Here is a 15,118-nt window from a genome sequence, read left to right on the forward strand (position 1 = left end):
TTTGGTGACAGTTCTCTGCTGATGCTCAGGCAGTCCTGGGGAGAGAAACAAATTTCCTAACTAAAATACAAGGAACTGAAGCTGTCAAGCACAGACCTTAAAGAAGAGAGTTATGAGGGAGGACAGGAGAAGGCAGGGTGAGGAGAGAGTGGGCAGAACCAGAAATTGTGGCTAGGATTAAAAGATGGGGCAGGAAGGGGAAGTAGGGTCAGAGGAAGGGATCGGGATGGAAATTTAGAGCTAGGGGCCTTTAAAAGAGCTGGGTAGATGAAGACAAGATGGGTGAAGCAGGGGTCTGGAAGCTCACGGGCGTCAGGGTGCTGCTGATGCCGAAGCCTTTGTTTAGCCGGATCCCTGTGTCCCGGCTCCCCTGATCCTTCCAGCTGTCTCAGGAGCAGCAACCGGCTCCCCCCCCGCCTGCCTCCTGGGGAGGGAAGGGGAAGCAGACGTGATTGTACGTACTCATGGTTCAGCCCTCAGAGCTCAGCCTCGCTGCTGCAGTGCGGACCCGGCCCACGTGTCAGAGATGCAGGTTTGTCATAAAATGTAGGTCAGGGGGTGAAAGTCCTTTTTGCAGGTTTAAAGGTCTCAGCCCTCCCGACGTTCCCGACGAAGGATGATGCATTCCCACTTAAGGGATGTTGTTCCCTCTTCTTGCCAGCTTTCTTTTCTAATGTTAATTCTTCGGTCATCATTTTCCAGGAGCTGAGATGGAGGCCACATCATCTGATCTACAGGGTCACTAAGAACTAAGCCATAGGGATTGCACTCTGAACACGCACAGCACTGAGACCACCAAAAATGAGGCTGTCAGCGTCTGTCCTTGGGCTCCCAGAGCCAGTATTTCGGCCTCTGGCCTCTACCACTAAAGGGCAAGAACAGTACCACCTGGAGCGGTGCATGGTGAGAGAGGAGTCCCTCAGACTCGGAGATGAATGCGCTAGAAAGCCCAGAAAGGATGACGCATGAGGAAAGTGTTTTGCAAAGATGAAGCCAAGGATGCAAATGTGAAGGAGTGAGTAGTGGCATGATACAGCGAGCACCATCCTCTGCACCAGAAGGGCCTGGTGGAAAAGTAGCGCATGCTCGTGTAATGATAATGTGAATCCAAGCATCTATCAGGATGTTGGATGAAGGAAGAGCCTGGTGTTTCACTACTTCTGAGCTGACTTTGCATCCTGGGTGGTTGCTGCCATTTGTTTTCTTCTTCTGTGATAATTGTACGTCGTTTCTCTGCACGGTTCGCTGCACAAATGATTTCACGTACCCGCCTGAGCTGTGCTTTATTGTATTTTGTTTAAATATGCGAAATTGTATGCAACTCCATGTGACGTCTTATGCAAATTGCTCCTTGTGTTACTGTGCACATTTGAAATTAATTTGAGTACGATCACAACTCTGACTCTGAAGCCATTGTTTAGACTGAGCACTCACCCAGCTCCCCTGATCCTTCCAGTTATCTCAGGAGCAGCAGCCTGAGCCTCCCCCGCCTGCATCAGCCTTGATCCAGAGGCAACGTGTGCTGGAGGTGACGCGGCTTAGATGAAGGTCACATTCCAGGCCTCTGCTGAGTTTGCCAGTTAGTGCAGTCACAGAGCGAGTATTTAAGCTGGGAAGCTGGAACACCAAACTCATGTCCCAGAAGGGTCCGCAGACACGCACTCACAGGGAGCGACTTTAATCCCTGCAGAACCAGGCTAGACTCTGGACGCTGACATGACATCCAGCGGTTCAATAGCTCACTAAAATGTCCAAAGGCATCTAGGCTTAGAAAAAAAGTGCTGGTGCTACAACGCCAGGAATTAAAGCTGCTTTCTGGAGGAGCTTTTTTCTCAAAGATCTGCCCGTTATGGCAATGGATCTGCAGATACAAGCAAATGCTCTACATGCAGGTGCCCCGTATTCTTAAAAAGATCAGATTCCATTAAAAACATCTACTAAACACACCAGCCATAACACAGGCAGCAATACAATACCTGCACTAATCTCCGAACACATACAAGCCATTTCAGCAACGTTCTTCATGCTAATTTTCCCTTTTTTCTTCTGCCTGGTTATGAGTCAGCAGCTAGGCTTGAAACCCCTAACCTTCATCACTGAGGAGGATGCAGACGTGACTCTGGCAACGCCTTAATCCTCTGCTAAAAAACAGAAAAGAGACAGTCAACCACCAAGTTTGCCGTAACTCCCATTTTATCCCTAGCTTGTGACCTGGCAGTGGAGTATTTCATGCAAGCATTTCTGCTTTGGGCGGCTGAGCGCAGACGGGCGCCTGGAGGCAGGGGTGGCCGGGACCCGCGTGCCGTGTCCCAGGGCTGCTGGTGTCCAGGGCTGCTGGTGTTCAGGGCTGGCAGCAGGAGGGAGCGAGGCAGGAGCTGCTCCAAGGCAGATGCCGCCGGTTCACTGTAGCACCCAGCCTGCGGCTCCCTTGGGAAAGATGCTGTCATCTTTCCCCTTGACAGCCGCTCCCGGGGGCATCGCCTTCTCTCGTCCCGTTTTGCCGTCCTGTGCCGAGCTGGTCTCCTCCGCCTGACTGCCCTCTCTGGGAAAGGGGTGAACGACGGGCCCTGACCAAGCCTTGGTTAACGCAGACGAGCAAAGACGGTGGAAGAGCTGGCCTCAAAGCCCCTCAGCGCCCAGCTCACAAGGGTGCGCGCTCCCCTGGGCTGCGGTGCGGAGGAGCCCTCTTCTGCTCGTCAGAAATGCCCCCAGATCTGCAAGACACCCAGCCGTCACCTGAGGCAATCTGTCCTGGACCTGCCTGTCGCGTGCTGTCCCCTCCAATTTCTGTGCTGGCTCCCTACCCGCCGGAGGCGGCCGGGATGCGCATCCCGCGCTCCCTGGGTAATCGCAGCCCTACGGCACTCTCTGCAGTGTCCCCGGGACACCGGCCCCGCAGTCCCAAGCAGCCAGCACCATTTCCAGGCGAGCCCTGGGCACCCTGCTTGGCTCATGCCGCTTTAAGAGCAAAGTCGTTGTGAAAATGTCCTGCAATTGCATAAGAAGAGAGGACTGGCAGAGATCTCCTGGCCGGTGGCAGGCAGCCCCATTGCATACTCTCGCTCAGAGACTTCCAGTCCCAAAACAAGTTCAGTCTCCTGGCCTCGCTGCTGCTGTTCAAAGCTGTTCCAGATCCTTGCACTGGCAGGTAGGAAGCTCCTTCTAATTTCCAACCTCAGCGTACCCATGGCCCAGCCTGTGATAATTCATTCTTGTGCCAGCATTGTCCTCAGGCTTAAATTCAATGTCAGAACCCTTTGTTAACACAGAGTTAATGTTGCTTGGTGATAGCTCATTCCTTCTCAGAACATTATGTTCATCAAAACGCAAACTTGTGGAAAAACAGGACATTTAGAGTTAAAGTACATGCCCAGGCAACCTTACTTCTGCTCCTTCTGAGCTGGCAGCTGCCAGAGGGACTGCCAGCTCTCCATCTGCATTCACTGCGTCAAGTATAAAGCGTTCTGCAATGACCGGAGGGAGCATTACCTGGGACACGTTGCAAGGCTGTGAGCACCAGAGGGGGTGAGCAAGGAGGGGATAGCCAGTCCCTTGGGGGCAGGCAGGGGGCCATGCCTGACTCCCGTCTCTGTGACGAAACGCAAAGTGTTTCTGCCCATGGGATACCTAGGCACTTTCAAGGACAGAAGGAGACAATATGCGATTAGGACATCCTGGGGTAAAGATTTCACCAGGCACTCCATTCTGCAACAGCACTGAAAGGAAAAACTTTCTGGCAGGCGTCAGCTCATAAAAACGCAGCCGTGTGGCATCAGTGCTCTGGGAAAAACACCACCAGTGTTCACCGAGACAGAACGCCTCGACCCACTGCACGGCAAAGTCACTGGGGTGGGGGAGAGCCACCCCCAGCAGCAAGTTTAGCTATCCCAGCAGATTTGGCTCTACCACAGCTGGGGAGGACTCGCGCGATTCCTGGCAGCAGCAAGCTGTTTGCTCTTTTGTGCAGTTGCAGTCATGCTGTTTCTACCACAGAGGCTGCTGTGTCTAAGGTGAAGGATGCTAGGAGGTTGCCATGAGCTTCAGCCCCATCCTGGGCTCGCCGTATTAAGAGCAGGGCATTCAGGCCAGGATTGACAGCAGGGCCACAGAGATGCGCAGCACCCAAGAGCCAGGGCTGAAAATTTTGGCAGTTTTATGTGGTGATTGCAGAAGCTTCAAGCACAGAAGCAAAGAATGGCCAGAGGGACTCCCTCTCTACACCCCTCCCCAATTATCCATGCTGCTGCCATTTCCAGCTGACCTTCCCCACTGCATTAAACCATTAGTGCTTTAGAAACTCCTAATGTTTAAAAAAGTTTCCTATGGTCTTTGCTGCTGGGTATGTGTTTCCTAAGCAGTGCCTTACAGGAGGTTCAGTATGAAGTACAGCCACAAATCAGGTTCTGCCCTAGACAGGCTGCTCAGTGTCCTTCTGTCCAGCCAGGCTTTGTGCTGGGCTCCAGATCTCCAGCAGTTTTGGGGTGTCAAGCTGCATTTCTTAAATTTATCGCCTACTTTCCATAGTTTTTTACATGTGGATTGTGTGCAGGACCTGTCCTCTGCCTAGAATGGTCCCCTCGCTGACCCAGAAGGGCAGCTGGCCGTGCCTGCCGTGGCAAGGACATGCAGACGATGGGAGCTGATGTGGGGGAAGCTAGGGCTGTCAGCTGGCAGGTCTGAAGGGCTCCACTCCAGAAAATGGAGAGGCGGAATGAGCACAGCGCGATTTCTCAGGTGGCAGCTGCTCCCCAGACAGAGCCAAAGGCTTCTGTGACAGATGCTCGCTCTGCCTGCGAGGCTGGAGGAAACAAAGCCCCAGGTGACCGCGGTGCTGAGGGAGTCCCTGGAAAACACAAGCATCTTTGCTAAAACGAGGCCCAGCAATGATGCAAAAGATTTTCTAGGAACTCTTGAGCAGCTAGGTGAGACGGAGAACTGCCGTGAGGATGTGAAGATCATCATGCCAGTCTGCCTCGGAGGAGGAGCTCAGCCAGCCGGGTGGGAAGGAGGCACCTGAACCTGCAGACCGCTACCTGCTGCAGCTCTGGACTCACCTGCCCTGACCCAGGGACTCGCTGCTTCTGATGAGAGATAGGGCAGGAAAACTGTGGCCCTGGGTCCCACATCCCTCCAGGTGGAATACCTGGCAGCTTCTGGATTCCCTAAAGTTGTATTGAAAGTTAGAGGTGCTTCCACCTGGAGGAACAGTCAATAATCCAGGAGCTCAGCTTTCAGGTCTCTCAAGAGGCCCCAGGAACAAGATCACAACTATTGTGTGCTCAGCTTGAAGAGTGGAAAACTACCCAGAAACCAGACCGCATTGTGCAGTGTGAGGAACATAAAGATGGAGTGCACAAAATGAGAAAAGGACAGCGCTCTGTCAAATAGACAGAACACACTTATAGATGCAGGCAGCTGGATCTGCTTGCCTGCAAAACAGAAGAACCGTATCAAATCCTGACGGGATGCACCCACAAGTGCTGAGGGAGCTGGCAGATATCATTGCGAGGCCACTCTCGATAATCTTTGATTGATCATAACACCTGGGAGAAGTACCTGAAGACTGGAGGAAAGCAAACATCACTCTTATCTTCAAGAAGGGCAAGAAGGAGGACCCAGGGAACTACAGGCCAATCAGTCTCACCTTGACTCCTGGGAAGGTGATGGAACAGCTAACCCTGGAAACCATTTGCAGGCACATGGACTACAAGAAAATCATCAGGCATAGTTGGCATGGGTTCACCAAGGCGAAGTCATGCTTGACCAGCTTGATAACCTTCTACAATGAAATGACTGGCCTGGGAGACAAGGGGAGAGCTGGGGATTTGCTTACCTCGACTTCAGTAGGGCCTTTGACACTGTCTCCCATAAGATCCTCACAGACAAGCTGTTGATGTATGGGCTGGATAAGCAGACAGTGCGGTGGGGTGAAACCTGGCTGAATGGCTGGGCCCAGAGGGTGGTAATCAGTGGTGCAAAGTCTAGTTGGAGGTCAGTACTTAGTATTGATCCCCTTTAACCCAGGGGTCAATAACTGGGTCTAGACCTGTTCAACATCTTCATTAATGACGTGGATGATGAGGCAGAGCCTACCCTCAACAAGTTTGCTGATGACACCAAACTGGGAGGAGTAGCAGATACACCAGAGGGTTGTCCTGCCATCCAGAAGGACCTCTACAGGCTGGAGAAATGGGCTGACAGGAACCTCATGAAGTTCAACAAGGAGAAGTGCACAGTCCTGCACCTGGGGAGGAACAACTCCATGCACCAATGTATGCTGGGGTGCCACCCAGCTGGGAAGCAGCTTTGCAGAAAAGGACCTGGGGGTCCTGGTGGACACCGAGTTGAACAGGAGCCAGCAGCGTGCTCTTGACACAGAGAAGGCAAATGGTATCCTGGGATGAATTAGATAAATTATTGCCAGCAGGACAAGGGAGGTGATCCTTCCCCTCTAGTCAGCACTGGTGAAGCCACATCTGGAGTCCTCTGTCCAGTTCTGGGCTCCCCAGTACAAGAGAGACATGGAGATACTGGAGAGAGTCCAACGAAGAGCTGCTAAGGTGATTAAGGTACTGGAGCGTCTCTCCTATGAGGAAAGGCTGAGAGAGCTGGGACTGCTCAGCCTGGAGCAGAGAGGGCTCAGAGGGATCTTATCAATGCCCACGTGAAAGGAGGGTCCAAAGGAGACAGAGCCGGGCTCTTCTCCGTGGCGAAAACCCAGTGAAAGGCCCAGAGGCGATGGGCACAAACTGAAACACAGGAGGCTCCCTCTGAACTTCAGGAAAGCCTTTTTTACACTGAGGGTGACCAAGCACTGGCACAGGTTGCCCAGGGAGGTTGCAGAGCCTCCGTCCTTGGAGATACTCAAAAGCCATCTGGACATGGTCCTGGGCAACTGGCTCTGGGTGACCCAGCTTGAGCAGGGGGAGGTTGGACCAGATGACCTCCAGAGCTCCGTTCCACCTCAGCCACTCTGTGATTCTGTGAAACCGCTCACTGGGAATGGTCCCTGAAGCGTGCCACCCCCAGCCGTGCCTGGGCTTTGTCTCAGGCAGTAGCAGTGGTAGCGGGATTGGGCTAAAACTGCCCCAGCGGTGTGACCGGGCGGGTGGTCGCCGGTCCCCGCTCAGCCCTGTGTCCCGGGGCTGCGTACTCTGCAGCACAAACACAGTCACGGCTGCTGGGAGATCAACCGCGGGAGGCGGCGGGCTGGGGCTGTCTGCAGTTGTGACTTTTGCAACAAGGGCAGGGTGGCTTCTCCATCCCAGGTGGAGGTGGAACGAGGGAAGGATGGAGCTGGTACGGGGAAGAAGGACACGATGGCGGGAAAACCGTCTGTAACTTGCTCTGTTTCTCGTCAGGAACTCTCCCCTCTTGCCATATGGCTACAGGCCTTGCCTGCTGGGGAAAAAGAAGTGTCCGCGTATGTGATATGGGTTGAGAAAGAGTGGAAAGCTTGCAAGATGTGCTGTGACTAGGTAACACTACTGCTGCTGAGCTTAGCTCTTCGGGAACTACAGCATGAGGAGGAAGATGAAGTAATCCTGGGAGACAGATAAGCTGTCTGCAGTACGGTGAGAGGAAGCAAGGCAGCTGGGGAATTTTCCCTGATGATGTTGTAAACGCATCTGAAAAATTACTTCCTTGAACATTATGTTTACCTGAAACTTGGGAACCCTGCCCAAAGGGATCGGCTCCACATGCTGGGGAAGCTCTGGGATACAATAAAGGGGCAAGAGCTGCTGAAACCTGAAAAGCCGCCCAGAGTGACGCAGCCCAAGCCTGTTACTCCGAAAACCTCTCAGTGTGTCTGAGTCTGTAATGAATTCCAGAGGGGTTCACGGTGCACAGGCTTGATGCATCCCTGATGTTACAGGCTGTTAAAACACTTGTAGCAGACTATCCTTCCAGGCTTTTGGCGCTTACCCAAGGGGCTCACGGCAGACCCGGTTATCCCCAGAACCCCAACAGCAGACTACTTGTCCGGCACCGCATTTCATCCTGGCTGGATTTGCCTGCTGCCCCTTCAGCTTGCCACAGCCCCAAGCCCTTCTCCCCCAGCCCCTTTCTCATCCCCGTCAGGCAGCAGCCGAACATATGAACTAGCTTCTCCTCCAATGTGTGCTTCAAACCTGAAAAAACCCCTCCAATGTCAATTCATCAGGAAGATCACGTCAAGCCCATCTAACCTCACTGTCTGACAGGGTAACTGCCCTAGCAGACTCGGCGGGGTGTAGTAGATGTGATACGTCTTGACTTCAAGGCTTTTGATAGAGTGAAAGGCACGAAGCTCTCATAAACAAACTATGGAAAAAACCCACAGTTGGAATTGCCAAAAGGTGCATGCAATTGCCAAAAAGTATATGCAGCTGGTTTGGGGAGATTGCACTGTCAGAGTGGAAAGGCACTTTCCAACGGGGCTGTGGAAATCGGCAGATTCATTTTCATCAGTGGAAGCTTAAGCTGTGTGGTAGGAAAAGCTTTTTAAGTATCGAGCAATAAAAGGCTGGACTAGATTGGCCAAGGGAACCCTGTCACTGGAGGCTGTTGAGAACAGGTTCAACAAATATCTGTCAGGGATGAGTTGTGCTTACTTAATCTTGTCGCTGGGTCAGGAGGATGAATTAAATGATTGCCCGAGGTCTCGTCCCAATTTCATTTCCCCCAATTAAATTAAATAAACCTCAGAAATCATTGGCAGAATCAAGCTGCAGCAAGCTGTGCTCACTGCGTCCCCCCCCCCGAGTCAGGTGTTAGATCAGCACTAACCCCATCCAGGTGTAAACCAGGTTCGGGACCTATCACTTGTCCCCCTGATGCAGAAAACCAGCACGATGATACCCTTTCGGCTCTGCTGTCTGCACAGGCATGTGTGGTACGTTTAGTTCAGACGGGCTTTTGTGTATTTCTCCAAAGAACCAAGCCTTTTCTGAGACGCTGGGTTTTAAATTTCGTTCCGCAGAGGGCTTACGGGAGCGGGCGTTACGTGGGAGAAACAGCAAGCAGTCGCCTGCATAGAGAACACAAGACTTTGGGCTGTTCTCTTACCCTTTAAGGAAAAACTCTTTGGGGGATGGAGCAGGAAAATGTGGGCTTGCGGGCCTGTGTTTAGCACCTCTTTTCCTATAATGCTGTGCTTCTCGTGCTAACATACTCTGCCTGCCAAGGAAGCACAGCAAATCGCAGGGAGAGGTAAATCTGTGCAGCCTTAAAAAGAGCCAAACTCTGAAGAGAAAGGGACTGCCCGACTCAATCATGGCTGAGCTCATTCCCTTCTATGATGGCTCATTTCAGTGGGCACATCCCATGTACAAAATGGATTTCTAGAGAGAAGTTCACCCGTTTCAGCCTTTCGCTAAGCTAAAGAAGCCAGCCCCTCTCCACAGCCACTCACACGGAGAACAGGGGGAGGCACGGAGACAGACTCTGTTATTCCGGCTCCCCCACGCTGCTGCCAGCCCCCAGCCCACTTCCGAATATGGGTGACAAATTGTATATAGCATCCTAAATAAGATTAGCGTAACGATCTCTTTAAGGCTGTTGTCTTTGCGATCATGTCGCATCGGAGCTTCATAATCATCTCGTGAATGATGAATGCACCCAGATCTCTCTTTTCTTCTGTCATTTCTAACCAGTGAATCTCTGTGTGTAAAAGACAGTCCTGTTAGCAGGCGCGAAGAACAGGACCTCACACTTCTCCGCTCCAGACTGTGAGTAATTCTTCTAAATGCATTTAATCAGCAAACTTCCTTTTCATGCTGCTTTTTGCTGAGCTAGAGCCATTACTGCAAGCAGAATTATTCCCAAGGCCAGTAACATTCCTCCATGGTGGCAGTTCCCTTTTGACTCCACACATCATCTGCCTTTCCCCAGCATTTTACCCACCTAAAATTCTCCTACTAATTCCTTTCACTTCAGCTTATCTAGCTGCCTTCCAGCCTTTACTGTATCAAATGCCCTACTGAAATCCAGCTAGATTAGATTTACTGATTTCTTTTTTTTATCCAGTTAAGGGAGAAGAGGTAAAGAAAAGGATCAAGTTAAGGGCACACAGTGCTTTTGTTGATAAACCCAATCTGTATTTGATCCCATTTCCCACTTACTGCTATAGTTTTAATTTTGTTTTCCTTCTGTAATTTGTTCTTAACCTTATGCTCTATTGAGACTAGACTAATGGGTTTGCAGCTGCCCAGAGTACTTTGTTTTCTCTCTTCCTGAAATATAGCTCCCTTTTTCCAGCCCTGGCATGCTTACCCTGAATTTGATGGATATGCTGCAAATCTTTGCTCCCAAAACTGCCGTTTCCTCAGCCAGTTTTGAAAAAACACAAATATGGAGGTGAGCTGGTGAGCTCCAGTCTTGCTGCAATAGAGCTTCTCGAGTTTTGCTTCTGCCTTAATACAATAATTTACTGTTCTCCACTCTTTCTTCTATCCTCTTCTACCTTTTTCAGCATCATCCTTCTTATTGAGAAACGATACGAGGCAGCTGTAAAGACCCAGAGGTGCTTTAGCAGCACTGTGGTGAGCACTGAAGGTGGTGTGAGCAGTGCATCAGCCAAGCACCCACCGCTAAGCTCTCCTGGTGGACTAAATGCTGTAGCTTAAGCTAGCGGAGAGGTGAGTTGCTCAAAAAGGGGGAACTTGCGAAGTGACTGCATAACTTCTGAATGAGAACAGCGATCCCCTGAAACTCGTTACAGGTTCTCTGGCTGCACAGAAAAACGCAGACGCCTAAGCCAAGAATGTAGAGGAGTTATTAAAGTTTCTCTGCTTCTGAAGAGGTGAAGGTGGTATGTGGGGGGGGAACTTATATGCTGCAATATAGTTTTAAACAACATTTTGGTGACTGCTGCTGTTCAGAACATGGATGTCACAGCTTAAGGAGTCACCCCCAAACCAACCAGGTCCTGCTGTTAGGAGATTCATTTTGGAACAGAATCAGATGGGTCAAGTAGGGCTACAGAGGGTGGCAAGCCAGCTGGAGAAGAGATGTTCATGCGGAAGGGCTTTGCAGATGCTAACGCTGCTGTCAACATAGATGCATTTCCACAGGGCCAAGCAAGCGTACTACCCTCTTGGCTTCCAGCGTTATGAAGACACTGAACATGGGCTCATGGCAGATCAGCAGTGCAAAAACACTGACCCACAGAAAAAATCAGGTGGGAAGGGACCTCCAGAAGTCTCTAGTCCAATTCCCCACTCACAGCAGGGTAACTCCAAAGCTAGACCAGGTTGCTCAGGGCCTTGCTCACACAACCTCTGAACGTCTCCAAGGCTGGAGATTCCCCAGTCTTTCTGGGCACCTGTTCCACTGCTGAACTGCTCTCAAGGGGGAGAAATTTTCCTTTATATAAGTTCAGAACTTCCCTTATTGCAACTTGTGCCCGTTGTTTCTTGTCCTTTCACTATGCTGCCTTCTCAGAGTCTGGCTCCATTTTTCTCTACAACTTTCCTCTAGGTAGGAGCGGACAGCAATTAGATGCCCCCTTGGCCTTCTCTCTTCAACAAACCCAGCCCCCCAGCCTTCTCCTTGTGCATTGTGCGGTCCCCCCCCACTGTGGGGCCCTTTTGCTGGCCATGCTGCAGTTTGTCAACATCCACCTTGTACTGAGGAGCCAGTCCTGGGCATAATCTTCCAGATGAGGCCTCGGACTTCTCAAGTGGATGGGAATAATAATTTCCCTTGATCTGCTGACGACACTTTTGCTAACGCAGCCTAGGCTGCAGGGATCCTTCATTGCTTGAAGGGCTTACTGCTGAATCATGTTCAAAATGCTCCTTGAGACTTTTTGTGGTGACCTAATAAAATCCATTGTAGTTTGAGCCTCTTGGGGTTATTGCCACAGAGAAGCTATCACCCCACTGGAACAAGTTTTGCCTGTGCACGTTCAGTGTGCTTTGGCTGTGACCATGCAAGAGAGATCCCCCTCAGGCACTTCTGATGTGACTGTGATTTTTGCCCCGTGCAGAAGGTCCTCAGGCACGGCCCCTCTGGCTTTCTTGACACATACAGTGATACTTTTTCCTCCTTCCAAATTATGGGATTTGTATTTGTGGCACATTGGCCAGAAGGTTCGTTCGGTAACTAACTGCCCTTACTACAGTGGCCAAATGAACTCAGTCTGTAGCTAAGGTGGATCAATCCCGGGTTACCACGTTGCTGCCCAACAGGGACCCCCACGCCCCCGGTTCCAGAGCCCACTTCTTTCAGTGAAAAAGCAGCGGATCGTTGTCACATATGCTCCTAATTCCAAAGGGTACCCCACATGTGTGGTTCTCCTCCTTGCCCGTAAGAGAGTAGATACCACTAAAATGCAATGATTCAGGCAAGCAAGCATGTGCAGGATAACACACACTATAATTCTCTGTTACCTTGTGTTTCTCAAACCTTAAACAACACTAACCAGAGAAGTTACCATGCAGGGGAAGATGCAATCTATTTCCATGCAGCGGAAAAAAAGCCAGGAATGACGTGCTGAAATGCTCTCTGCTGTGTGCTGCCAGGGGATTTAATCAGCCGATTGCCAAAGAGATGTCAGTTCCCTGAAAGAGTGAGGACAACACGCCTTGCTGAGAAATGTACTCGCAAGATTAAACTACCAGCTTCAGGATAAACCTAATATTGTCCCACAAGGAGATGAAAATTTGGGCAAGAATGAACAGCCTCCATCCTTAAAACGTGTGTCACTACATCATCACACCTTCCAAGCCCATCTGTCCATCTCTGCCTACTGCTCAGGTACCCCCAACAAATTCAGATACCACTTACTGAACACGTCAGGCCAGGTCTACTGGCCTAGAAGCCAGCCAAGCAGGATCCCAGGACACAAAGTACCACCTATATTATTAGGACAGCCACCGTGAACGGTGCAGTTTACACACAGACAGCAGACAAAAGATGTTCAAGCTCAGAGCATACAGTGGCACCACAGGCAGATGGTCTGTAATCATTATTGAAGGTCCAGGGGTGGGTGCCTTGCGTTAAGGTGTCGAGGAAGGAGAGAGGTGAAGAAATCAGGCGAGCGGAAAAAGAAGGGAAGAGCTGAGATGGGAACGTGACAGTCAGATATGACTGTGGAGGAGGTAACAAGGATGGGAGATGGAACAGGCAGCCAGCATGGAGGTGTTTGCCACTCTCCTGGGTCAAAGCTGTGTAAAAGAGCTTGTTACAAAGGTTGTGAGAGAGCAACTGACGTGGTAACTTTGGGCTGAGCTGGTTTTCGCCGCGGATTTTCTTTTCTGAGTTTGTCAGGAGCTGGTGCCCTCAGCAGGAGGTGAGCACCCAGCTGTGCTATTTGCATGCTTCTGCTCCCAGGAGGGAGCACTAACTTCCACCTACCCCCCCTCCAGAGCTCAGTTACCTCCTGCAGTCGCTTTTACCTTGCTGCTGGCTCATTTTCTTTGCTGCACAATTGTAAACCTCTCTCAGTCGTCCCCTTTCCAGCTACCAGCCCGGGCTGGCAGTGCCGCTGAGTGAACCCCACGGCTGGTGCAGCGTGGCCGCCTCTCCTCACACAGCTCCAAGCCCTGAGATGGCACGCTCCGAACAACAAGAAGTTGTATAGATGGAGACTGTACCACAGCTGACTTTGCTAAAGAAATGAGCCGGTCTGGAAGCAGCCACTGGGCCTGGGGGTCTCCACTACAATGCATCATGCTACTTGCCCAGGGGCCGGCTCTTGGCCAAGCTTGCCCCTGTGCACGAGCATGGAGTGAGGAGGGCACCAGCTCTTCACCCCCCTGCTGCCCACACTGCTCCTCCCGCCAACAGCACCAGCAATTACACCCGGGTTTTTAACCGCTGTCCTGTCAAGCCCAGCTGGTAGACGTTATGAAATGCCAGAAGCCCTAAACACGTACGTGTGGGACACGGGCACACCTCACTGGGGAGAAACCTGCGGTGCTGGCCGGGATGCTCTTCCCTGTTGCAGAGAAGGAACAAGGGCAGGCAGGATAAGTGAAGGGCAGCAACAGAGAGCTAGGAAAGAAGGTGAAGCGATCAGCTGTACTCTCCAGAGACGCACACCCGCGTTTCTCTGATTTTGCCTCCTCCTAAGGAAAGGAGATAAGAGAAATCAAGTGTCTGTGACAGATGTTAGTCACGCTGCCTCACGTGCTACTGAAGGGTGCTCGGCAGTGCGGGGCGGGAGGGGGAGCAGAAAACTAGGCACGGCAAGAAAAATTAACCGCTTTGTCCCACTCCTCGGCTGGCAATTACGACTTTTCCTTGTCCACTATAGGGCGTTTTGAGAAGCTCTCCCGGTTTCCAAGCCCAGGCCAGGCCTCTTCTTGGAGGAGACTCTTGGTCTTATTTCTTTCTAGGCAGCATGCAGAGAGGAAGGAGGAGAGCCGAGAGGCTACAGGGGACTCTGGGGCAAAGAAGAGGCAAAAAAGTCAGCAGTGCCAGGTCATAGCTCCTTTTCCAAGGCATAAGATTGAATACATTTGCCGCGTTGCAGAATGAGGAGAGAAATGTCACCTTCAGAGGTGATCTGACAATCACAAAAATAAATTATGTAGGGGAGGAGGGGGGGGGGAGGAAAAAAAAAGAGATGAGCATTGGTGAATATTCATGAGCAAGTCAAAACCCCCAAATTAACAGGGAAATTAATTTCCAAACTGATTAGGCTGCCAACTCCTTTTATTTAAATAAATCAACAATTGCCTTCATGTGACTCCTGCTGAAGAACGCGCAGCTAATCCTGGCTCCTCCCAGGAGGAAGTTTTGTGCTGCCTGGGATGACCAATACCCCAGCACCTCCTGGGGACAAGCGGGCGCTGCGGCTCCAGCCGCCTGCCTCTCATCTGCCAGGAGATTCCCCTTTGCCCACTGCTCCGGATATTGCGGTTTCACGATCACCCGAGCCAATCTAACCGCTGGCTGCTACAGTCGTGCTCTCCCTGGTCCCACCCTCTTACTCATGCTGGCTGTGAAAAGCTGTTCCAGCATGCCAAGCTGGCAGAAAACTCATGCAACAATTAAAAAAAAAAAAAAAAAGATTTCTCCCAAGTCAGAGCACTGAAAGGGCTCGGCCAAATGCCCAGTGAGCAACACCGCAGGTGAGAAAGGTAACCTAACCCGAGCTGGGAAGCGGGTCCAGTGCCAAAGTTAGCCC

The 15,118-nt window shown here is 51.3% G+C and overlaps 1 long non-coding RNA gene across 1 annotated transcript; it reads left to right on the forward strand.

The window, feature by feature from the left end:
• Positions 1-3,078: 3,078 nt before the first annotated feature.
• Positions 3,079-11,244, forward strand: LOC115343946. The gene is made up of 4 exons (XR_003924341.1): positions 3,079-3,148; positions 9,636-9,710; positions 10,454-10,619; positions 10,703-11,244. It is a non-coding gene; the product is annotated as an uncharacterized LOC115343946 (long non-coding RNA).
• Positions 11,245-15,118: the final 3,874 nt, after the last annotated feature.

Source organism: Aquila chrysaetos, chromosome 7 (assembly GCF_900496995.4).
Source record: "Aquila chrysaetos chrysaetos chromosome 7, bAquChr1.4, whole genome shotgun sequence".
In the NCBI taxonomy this organism is placed as follows: Eukaryota; Metazoa; Chordata; class Aves; order Accipitriformes; family Accipitridae; genus Aquila; species Aquila chrysaetos.